The following is a 12,303-nucleotide window of genomic DNA, read 5'->3' as shown; positions in this document are numbered from 1 at the left end:
GCTCAAGATGTAAGAAAATGCTACAATTGTAAAATTGATGTTATAGGTGACCTAGAAATATTTAATTCCTATGATAAGTTATGTGAGAATAAGATATTGAAGGATGAGCTTTCAATCATTGAGAAGAAGGGTCTAACTAAAACCCTAGTTTTTTCGATAGTGTTTAAAATAAAATGGATCCACATTATTCTGAGCCGAATTCATGATGGATTTTTGTGGCTAGAGTCAAGACTAGTGAAGATTACTAAGAAGATTGCGCATAGGGTTACTGGTCTTCCAACCCTAGATTGACCAAAAACATTGAGAAGTAACAAAAAGGAAGTAATTGAGAAGAAAATAGGCACAAAATAGAACAATAGGGGAATGACTATTGATACTATGAATGACCCCCTACTTGACTTTGCTGTAAGTATAATCTCACATAAATTTTATCAATCCAGTAGACTAAATAGCATTCCCTACATAGTTGTTGATGTGGCATACAAGTTAGTAAAGAAAGATCACACCTATGATCTGGTTGAACTTATGTTGCAACAAATCAATGAGAAGTTAGGTGCCATAAGGAGATCAAAAGGTGCACAGTGTAAATTTGGCTCAGTTCTTATGTGCATATTCTTTTATGTGATGGAAGAATTCCATTCATTTGGGAAGGTAAACTAGAATTCTAACAAGAGAATAGTCAGTCAAATTAATGAGATTATTGATCAAATGGGTGATAATTTTGAAGCCTAGATGACTAGCTATTTTGAAGATTTTAAGAAATCTATGAAGCAAAGGATGAGGATACCAGTCTCACTAGTTGAGAAACATGTAAATGACATATGCTTCTTGGTTGATATTGACTTCACATATATTCAAGCTGCAATACCAAGGGTAAGACGGCTAAGGCCATTAGGATTTGAACTGGATATTGATGAAGCCTCAGTAGCAATCACATCATTGTTAGCAGAAGAAATTGGTAAAGAAGCTCCTCACTTTGGAACCTATGATGTTTTTAAGTCCAAAATTGAAATAGAACTAAAAACTACTTCAATTTTTAAAAAGAAGGATAAAATGGTGAGGAAAATAAAGAAGACATTTGGAGCAAATATTGAAGGTGAAGCAAAAGAAGCAGAAGAAGTGGAACGAGATAGTGAAGAAGAAGAAGATGAACAAGGGCAAGAAAAGAACAAAGAGGAAGGTGTTGAGGAAGAAGAAGCCAAGGAAGCACCTACATCTACCAAGCAGAAGAAGAGAAAGGAAAAAACACAGCCTACAAGTATGTCAAAGCCCAAGAAAGAAACAAAATCAGCCCCAACCAAGCTACCTCCAACCAAGCCAACAACAACAAGGGTCACAACAAGAGCATCAACTCAAAAGGCCAAAGAGGTGGTAAAACAAAAGAAGAAAGCTACCACATAGCTAGTAGAAGTGGCTCAACCAGAAATAGAAGATGAAAGGACAAAATATGAAGATATAAGTCAATTTAAAGTGGTAAGTCATCCACCAAAGTCTTCCATTGATAAAATATGTGTTAAGATTAAGAATGGAGACTTAAATGATGTGAAAAATGTAAATTTTAATAAGCTCAAAAAAGATTAGAAAAATAAAATAGAGACATCTATCTATAATATGATGGCATAATATAAACATACACCTCTTGAACTGGGTAGTTCATTGCCAAAGGAATTATACAAGATTGTAGAAGAAAAATGGCATTTTTATCTGCAAACTAAGAAAGAAATAAGGGAGTCTACCTTAGCAAGGATGTTACTTGATTTGACTAAAAGTCAAATAAAAAATGCAATTAAAAGGCACAACAGTAGATTTACTCCAAAATATAGGGCATTCAGTATTCTACAAAATAAAATTGAAGAGGTTGTGAATAAAATCGCAAAAGTGTGGAAAGTTTCTGCAAGAAAATTGATGATGTAGTTGATGAATAATACAAGGCAAAAGCAACTGCCAAAAAAAAGGAAAAAAAAGAAAGAAGAAAGAAGGTAGAAGAGAAGAAAGTGGAGCAAGAAGAAAAGGATGAAGAAGAAAAGGAGGAAATAAGTAAAGATGAAGAAAAGGGGATAGGTGATCAACACAAAAAAAGAATGCAAGACACACAACTGCCACCTCCTAGTCCTCCTCACTCAACTACTACACCTGTAGAGATAGTCATCATAAAAGATGTTACTAACAAAAAAATTCAAAACATTAACCCACTCACTACAAAGGATCTCTCAAAGATCCTTCACTAATCCACTCTTCAGGCACAATTATGCACAAACCCTGTATTGGTGAGTGTAGATGAAATACAAAGAGTAGCAATAGCACCACAAAGAAAAAAGGTGAAGCCAAAGGTATAGCCTTTTACATACACTAAAGCTAAATTTTTGATGTTTCCACCACCACCTCCACCAAGTGTAAATATGGATAATGCTTAGATGTCAAGTATAGAGGAGAGGAAAGCTGATGAGAAGGATGATGTAGCAAAAGAAAACGAGTAGGTCCTGATTCAAACATTGGTAGAATTACCAAAAATTGGCACTCCTACTAAGACTATTCAAGAGCCAAGGACTAAAGCTATTCCATTGTAATTTTCCATGCCAAGCTCAAGTTCAACAAGAGTAGCTATGGTACTTCACTATGAGACCCTAAACTTGATGAAGAAATTGAGATACCCTCCTATGATTCCAAAACTATCACAATGGAACAAATGATCAAAATGAAAAATGCTTTGGATAGAAGGATGAAGTAGGAAATTTTGAGAAAAGAGTTTAAACAAAAGCAAGCACTTCATGATATCAAGGAAATCTTCATGGATGCCTTTAGCTTGCAGTCACCAGATGAAGGAAAACCAATAATTGAGCAACTATTAGATATAGTTGATCAGGTGACAAATGAGGACCAGGACACGAATGTTAAACTAATGGAATGGTCAAAAATAAAGTTTCAAGGCAAGGTTAATAAGAAGATATCAAGTGCCATTGCACTTGAATAGGTAAATTTGGCCAAGACAATTGATAAGGCCAAAATTGTTCTTGAAAATATTTTTTCATTATATAGGAAGTTGTGTGATTTTTCAAATTTCACACAAGAAACTAATCAATGAATAATGAGCTTGGAAAGGAACTTGAAAATCTCTAGTATGCAATTACCTAAAGATCCAGCTCAAGTGAGAAGCATTTTGCACAGATACTTCACACACAAAGGGATTTAGCTATGCTAATAGTAGAGGAGGCAAATATAAAGGCTAAATTGATGCAGATCTAGTCCTCTATAACCCTTCATTTAGAAATCCTCCGCAAGGAAAAATTCTATGCTGAGATAGTACTAAAGAAAGATCCCAGTCTTTCTAATCTTGATGGACTTGTACACCTTGCTGCAGAGACTGCCATCTAACACAAGTCATCAGACATTGCTTTGGAGAATTGGGATGCAACTGTGAAAACAATAATGGAGGTAAATAGCAATTTTTTGGCTAAATATGGTATTACTCCATAGAACCCTTTGACATTAGTGTCAAAAAGGGGGAGAATGAAGAAAGGAGGAGACATATATTATAGGGGGAGTAATAAAAAAAGGAGGATAAGATATAAGGTTTACCAAATTTGGACAATATTTTGCAAAATTTTAAAAAATTTTGATCATTCTTTCATCTTGAGAATAAAGTGGAAGGATTGTATATAGCCAAAAAGGGGAGACAAGGAATAAATGAGTGAATAAGAGATGTAAACTTTTCGTAATCACATGGAATATAGGCACATCATACAAATCAAAATGTAGAAATAGATCAAAGGATAGAAAGGATCAGGCATATTGGTACAAAATTTCAAAATTCAAAGGTATAATCAACTCAGGGGGAGCTATAAGTTAAGTGTTTTTGACACTCATGTCAAAGGGGGAGATTTTTGGTCAAATAAATAGTATTGACAAATGAGTGTCAACACACTTAACCATTTTCACCATACATGTCGAGTACACAATAGATGTCAAGCCAAAATTTCAATAGGTGCTGAGTCATAGTATGTGCCAAGTAATAGGATCATTTAAATGCCAAGCAACTCAGAACAACATATGTCAAGTGATATAGGACACAATAGATGCCAAGAAAACTAGGAAAGATAGTAGATGTTGAGCAATCCAAAAATAGTATGTGTCGAGCATTAGTAATACTTCATGTGCCGAGTAACACAGGATCAACATAAGAGTTTGTGCCTACACAAACTAAGTAAATCATTTTTGGAGCCAACTTAGAGAAATATCGAAGGAGAAAGAGGATAAGGATGAGTCAATTGTAATCCTTATGAAATCTGCATGCAACCAATCAAAAAAATTGTGAAGGCATGCAACCAATGAGAAAAATGCAAAATATGAGCGAGAATTTGAGATTCAATATGGATCGTAGATCCATACCTAACCCTAAGTCTTCGCATTCTTTATAAGGAAGATGAATGGACCATTGTATGCGTGGAAGAAAAGTTGGATAAGGGGAGATTATGGTGAAATCTAAGTATGAAATAAAGAAAACTTAGTGAAAGGGATAGCAGTTATATTCAGTTGACCATAGCAGAATAGGAGACATATACAGAGATTAGATCAAGTGAGGATAAGAAGAGAAAGAGTAGATCAAGTGCTTGAATCCATCAATTCAAGATTGCATTCAATTAGGTCAAACGTTATAATACTCTCTCACAATTGTATTAAAAATTGAAATCCTATGGTGATAGGTTAGCTTAATAGCTAGATAGGAAAGTCTTTGGAGAAGGACAATAAAATCCTATGCATTAGGCATGTTTAACAACCTTTATGTAAATCCTTTAATAGGGTGATACTTCATGTAAAGTGTTTGTAAATCCTTTAATAGGGTGACACTTCATGTAAAGTGTTTGTAAATCCTTTCAACAGGTCACTATTGACACAGTGTAAAGCCTTTAATAGGGCAAACCATCAGAAGTGGTTGAATTCATTTCTGTAGTAATTTTGTGGGTGTCATCCCCACCCCAGTTTTACCTTCTTATTCGTGGAGGGTTTCTGGGTAACCAAAATCTCTTGTGTTATGTGTTGATGCATGCTCTCATTTTATGTTTTTTTACTTGCATGCATGTTAATTTTAGTTATATGTTATTATAAATTTAAAAGGTTAACAATTGGAACTTCTGATTCACCTCCCCTCTCAAAAGTATTCTTCCCATTTGAATATTCGAAGAAATGTATGATAACAAGATCTAAAAATTCTATCCTAATGTCCTTCTACATCTACTTCATCCATATGATCTTATTATAATTATTTTTTCCTACTACATACTCTACTTCAATTGTACTCTGTCAAATTCAATCTTGTTTCTTTCTTAGCCAAGAAACCAATCTTCCTGCAAGAAATAATGCTCCACCACTAGTTCTTTTTATGTCATTCATAATGCCTAACCAATCCACATTAATATAGGCACATATAGTGAAATCAATTGATCTATCATACCATAATCCATAATCAAGTGTGCCTTTGAAATATTTGAATATCCTTTTTACTTCTAGATAATGATACTCCTTAGGATCAGCTATAAATCTTACTACAATCCCAACTACATTTTCTATATCTAGTCTAGTATGAGTCAAATATTGCAAACCTCCAATCATTGATCTATACTTTTTTTTTCTCAACTGTATACATCTCATCTTTGCTATATAATGTGTGACCAATTACCACTAGTGTAACAATAGGCTTACAACTTTCCAAGCCAATTCTTTTTAACAAGTATTTTAGATACTTAGCATGTGAAATGAAAATATCATCATTGATTTGCACAATCTATAAACCTAGAAAAAAATCCATCTCACCAATCATGCTCATCTCAAATTTATTTTTCATCTCTTCAACAAACATATCACTTGCTTCATCATTGCCTCCAAATATTATATCATCAAAAGATATCAAAATGATCAACAAAATATTCTCAATCTCTTTCAAATAAAGTTAGCATCTAACGTACCTTTAGAAAATCCTAATGTTTCTAAATATTTGTCCAACCTTGCATACCAGATTCTAGGTGTTTGTTTTAGAGCATGTATTTTTCTTTAGTCAAAGGAAATCCTTCAGGATGATCAATGTAGACTTCTTCTTCAAGTTCTCTATTTAGAAAGTATGAATTGACATCCATCTAATACACTTTAAAATTCTTACTTGTTGCATAATCCAAAAACATTTTTATTTCTTCCATTCTAGTGATAAGGCCATACATTTCTTCATAATATATGCCTTCTTGCTGGGAATATCCTTTGCATACAAATCTAGCTTTGTTCCTTACAACTTCACCTTGTTCATTCACCTTTTTTCTGAATACCCATTTAGTTCCTATAAAAAAAAATATTTTAGGTCTAGGAAATAGTTTCCATGTGTCATTCTTTACAATCTAATCTAGTTCTTCCTTCATTGCTTGAATCCAATGATTATCCTTGCATGTCTCATCTATGCTCTTAGGTTCAACTTGAGAAATCAAGCATAGTTCCTGATGTACTTTTTCTCTATTCATTACTCCTTTTTATTTTCTTCTAATGATTTACTTTGTGGGGTGATTCTTTTCCAAGTTCCTATTAGGCATGGGAGTTGCTACCTCAAATCTTATCTCTTATCTTGGTTCATCTCTTTGTTCTATTGTTTGCTCAATAATTTGTCCATAATTCTACAAGTCATTGTCAGTCTAAAAGAAAAATTCTACATTTTCTCTAACAATTCTAGGATTGTCTTCTTCCTCATTAGAATTATAATCCATCATCCTTTCTTTAACTCCAAAATTTTCATATACTTTTACATTTGCACACTCCACAATTGTCTTAGTTCTATGATTAAAACATCTGTAAGCTTTTATTTTCAATGAATAACCAAGGAACATACCTTCATGACTTCTTGGATCAAACTTACCCAATATCATCATCTCTCTCTATGTAGCACTTACTTCTAAAAATTTTAAAATACTTCACTAAGGATGTATGACCAAACCACAATTTATAAGGAGTCTTGTTTGTATCTTTTGTAATCTACACTTTGTTCATTGTGTAAACTACTATATTAATTGCTTCTCTCCAAAATGTCTTGGATACATCATTTCTCTTGATGCCTTTGATATTGATCTATTTCTCCTTTCTAGTATCCCATTCTACTCTGGAGTCTTAGGTGATGATAACTATCTCTTAATTCCATTTTATTCACAAAACATGTTAAACTCCCTAGAAGTAAATTCTCCACATCTATCTTCAATCTTAAAAATTTAATAATACGCCAGATTCATTTTCAACTCAATTCTCAAATATCTTTGACTTCTCAAATGCTTCAAGTTTTTCCTTGAGAAATGCTACCCACATCATTTTAGTGAAATCATCAACAAAAATCATAAAAGTACCTTTTTGTATTGGTAGGGCCATTTAGATTTTAATGAAAAATCTCCAACTTCTTTATAGTAATGAACTTATTGCTAGGAAATGATACCTTTTTCTATCTATCCATGATACATTATTTATAAACAACATCAGTAGGATTCATGATTCTAGGAAAATATTTGACTAAAAATGTAATACTTGCCTTTACAATATGATCAAAGTTTATATGATAGAATATTCTATTCCATAACCAATTGTTATCCACTTTGGCAACCCAAAAATTTATCTCAATAGGATTCAATTGAAATAAATCAACTCTAGATCTTGTACCTATTCTAATCAGGTTATCATCCTTATCTTTGATAATATAGGTCTTCTCTATAAACTATAGCTAATAACTATTAATCTAAATTGCCTCCTACCAAAAAATCAAAGTTAAACAAATTTTAGTTTTAATGTTCACCTAGGATGTGCATAAAATGATTAAAAAATTAACATATTTTCTCTTTTTCATGTTATTCCTTAATATTTTAAGTCTCAACCATGTGATTAGCATGGTCATGGGTAGTTGAGCTCTAACTTAAGTTAAGGTCACGAAGGTGCACTTCACTTTGATTTCACCCAATCACATGGTCATGGAAACATGCTATGGTTCGAGTTGTGATGACATGGAAAGAAAGTTTCCAATGTCTAAATTATATCCTATTTCATTAGATAATCCTAATCTATGACCAACACATGGTCACTATGGATTGAGAAGTAGCTAAGCTTCAAGTTGTGATTGAGCAATTCCCTTGTTTTGCTTGATCACAAAGCTTAGATAGAAATGCTAGTTCAAGGTGGTGAGGTGGTGATGACTGGTAGATCATGGTTTCACTAGTAGAGATAGTCATTTAGGAAAGGTGGTGGTGAGGATGTAATCATGGATAGTGGAATGCAAGGCATAAGGATTGGGTGCTGATAGAATAGCATAACAATGGAGATGTTTGGTCCACATAATAGAATTAATGACTAAATATTAGTTGACTAAGATCGTGATCAAGTTGTATATCAATAGTAGTGAGAGAAGTTCCTCGAATGATCTTTTTGATTCTCTAAAATCACTTTCATTGATCCCTAGGCTCGATGAGTGCAAAGAAATACTCCACCATCATTTGTTAATTCACTCATTCAGTCAAAGATTAAATAAACATCATTCCTGACCTCTTAGGGATTTGTTTGGTGAAGAAGTGATCCTTTCATGCATAGATTTATGCAAACTCAAATATTTTTAGGTTTTTATAGTGATTTCCTCTCTAGAGATTTGATTGTAGTGGTTGAGTTTGTCTTATGAAGGAAGTCATCCAAGTCATACTTACACTATAAAGGAAAACATTATACTCTTTCTCAAGGATGAATTCTCTTTATTTCTATAGTAAAACCTTCACATGTTACTATAAATTCCCTATTTCCTTTGAGTTATATGACTTCCTACTTATCTCTTTTGACTGTCATTGTAGTGTGAAAATTTTCTTGTCTCTCTTCAACATAGTACAAATATCTATAATTTGCACTTCCTATATCTTTTTGAAACCATAAATATTTAGACTATCATGATAATAACATCATGCATGTATTGGAAGAGACTGATCTGGACATCCTATTTTGGAGCATCACCTCTTTAGAATAGATTGGGTAGTTGCTTTGATGGTTTCCTTCTCCCTTTCCTCTTAAAGAATAATTTAGGTGCATCTTGATAGTAGAGGAAGCCAACCTTCTCCAAAGATTCAACCTCATAGTTCAAATCCCATAGCTTGGAGGTTATTTTCATGTTTCAAGAGGTTGTCCTTAGGTAAGACTTTGGGAAAGGGTGCAAGATTTTATGACAAAATTTTTGGCATGCCCAGTGGGACAATGATATTTTTTAATATTTCAAGTTCACCAGCATTAGAAAGATTCCGTGTTCATGCTAAAGAAATAGTACTAGCTTCAGTATAAAGCCTTAAACATGCTCATTTTTCAAAAGTAATTGGTGACTCTAAGCTTTGAGGCACGTCTGGTCTCTAGACCAAAGTTGCTATGATTCATACCCAAGAGACACACAAAGGCATCCTCTAGAGATAAGTTCCAATATCAAGAGCTTTCCATTTCTAATACAAGAAGAAAAGTTAGGGTATCATTGTCACCGGTTAGGAGAGGGATAGCAGTGCACACCCCTGCAAGATCCATTTTCACTCCTCTAGTAATTAGATCTCAACCTAGGATACCATCCACTTATATCAATAGAACACTTGCTTATATGGCTAGAGCTCACACTTTCTCCACCTTCAATGGTGGGAGCCCCCTCCTATTAGCCTAAAGGCATGACATACCAATATTAGCTCTTAAAGGTGTACTCGAGTTTACTAGTGAAACCTCCACATCTCCTATTGAACATATTGTGTCTAATGTCTACAATATCCATGGCATCTTTGAGGAAGATGTAGTGGTCAGACTCCTAACTTCATCCTTGAAAGGAAAGGCATTAAAATGGTATAGAGGTTTTCCTCATAACTCTATTACTAATTGGGATGGGTTAGGGGCAGCCCTATGTAAGCATTTTGAGGACAAAAATGACCACCTGTCACTATTAGAGCAACTGGAAATTATTCAAAGGGCCCCTCATAAGTGTATGACTAATTTAAATTATCGATTTTAGAAAATATGGGATAGAATACCTACTGTAATGAAGCCCTCTCTAGGTAATGCATTCTTGTACTACCTTAGATCCTTCAATAGTGATATCACTACCACCTTGCAATCCATGGTGGGGGATACCTTACTGAATGCTTATGAGGTTTCCATAATAGCTGAAAAAAATTTGATATAGGGAGGGAAGTTAGCTCCAAGGCACCCAATGCCTTTCTTCCCTGACATACCTAACCATCAACCCACTATAGCCCCTATTCATGTGTCCTTTGTAAGTTAGTCTCTTTCTATGCTTCTAATAGCTACTACATCCTCTAGAAGAGTTGATAGGATTGAGGCTATGATGTAGACATTAATGCTGAATGTAGATAGAAGAATGCTGATCAAGAAAGAAAGATGGAAGAGAATAGTGAAATAGTGTGGAAAATGTGAAATGATTTAGTGACTATGAAGAGGCAAAAAGTTCAAAATAATAAGCCTCTCCAACTCCAAATTCAAGGCCCCATTCATGGTAGACCTCCAAACTAGAGTCATACCCCCTACAATCAAAATAGACCTATTGATCATTCTCACAATCAGAATAGACCTATCTACCACCCTCAATCTTTCAACACCAACTTAAACAGGCCCATAGTTGCTCAGAACAACCTAGCATAAGATCAATATTTATTCCCTTCTTGTAACTACTCCTATGGATACTACATGTATCAAAAGGAAAAATATTATTTGGCTTTAACTATACCAGAGTGAGTGGTTTCCCAACCACACAATGCTACTCAACCTATTGATAGCTTTTAGCAGGATGATTGTTCTTTTATGAACCACTTAGTGGAAGAGCATGGTAGTGTAAACTAGGATTCTTGTGCTTACAATACTAGGAGCAAGAAAAGAGTTGTAGAGGAGATGACACCTCAACCTTCTAATTAGCCATCCACATCAAGTACAGTACCACATATAAAAGTAGTCACCTAGTAGCACAATGCGAATCAGCTTGTGGATTTTTCTCTATAGTAGAGATAGGATGGAAGTAGAAATGATGTAAACAACCCATAGACTATCCTACCTTAGACTTATACTTCTAAGGCTCTTACTAAAACATCTAATGCTTGTTTTAGTGTTGTAGAGAAAATGAGGAAGACCAATGCAAACATTTCTATGTGGGATGTTGTAACTACTATACCATTGCAAAGGAAACTATTGCAAAGGAAACTATTGCACTAGGAGTTGGAAAGCATTGAACTTAGAGATCAACCACCTAGAATAGAGAATGTTGTAAGCTTTTTGCAACCATCAATCTAGGCAGAAGTAAGAAAAAAGGTTAGACCTCCTCCACTCTATGTTTCTTTTCTCATAGGAGATAAGCTAGTTCATAATTGTATGATTAACTCTAGAGCCAATAGTTTAGTAATTCCCAAGTGTGTTTTTGATACCTTAGAAATGAAATATGAACCCATTGTTAAAGATGTATTGCAACTTGATGGTAGTACCATCAAAACCATGGGAATCCTTAAGAATGTTGAAATGGCCTTGTCCAAGTTGTATTGTAGTTCAAGATATATCAATTGTTAAAGTCAAGACACATTTTTCCATTTTTTTATCAAGAGATTTGACTACCCAAATAAATGGCTACATATTTTCCAATTGGTCATATATATTTTTTAGAACTAGATATAGGACCAGGGCTTCAATTAAAATAGAACCATTAGCCCTCCATCATATTGAGCCCTATACTCCTAACCTCATCAATATGAATTGTACCATCCTAGAAGTAGATGAGAATGATGTAGCAAATGAGCCTACTACTTCCTTATCTAATACAAATGATTTCCTCTTGGATGAATGGGCTAATGCTTATCAATTTGATCCCATATCTAACATATTAGAAACCAGATTAGGCACATATTACATATCAGAAACGGATACTCTCATCCCTAACCTAATGAAAGATAAAGAAGATGAAGATGGAATATGGAGCATGTACTTTGATGGATCAAAAAATAAGAATGGGTCAGGGTCTGGTGTAATGTTGGTTTCTCCTACATTAGAAAGGTACTATTTCTCATTTAGGTTGTAGTTCAATTGTACTAATAATGTGGCTAAATATGAAGCTTTGATTTAGGGTTTCTTAATTTCTTAGAAGAGAGGAATCTAGACATTAAAAATGTATGGGGATAGTGAGTTGGTGATCAATTAGATGATGAGTCAAAATGATACTAAGAATAATTTTCTCAAGTCTTACAAAAATAGGGTATGGGATTTTCTTGAAGATTTCAATGCATTCAATATCCAAAG

This window comes from Cupressus sempervirens, chromosome 1, assembly GCF_028749045.1.
Source record: "Cupressus sempervirens isolate cs-2001-9-10 chromosome 1, ASM2874904v1, whole genome shotgun sequence".
Taxonomy (NCBI): domain Eukaryota; kingdom Viridiplantae; phylum Streptophyta; class Pinopsida; order Cupressales; family Cupressaceae; genus Cupressus; species Cupressus sempervirens.
Note: the sequence above shows the minus strand (reverse complement) of the source record.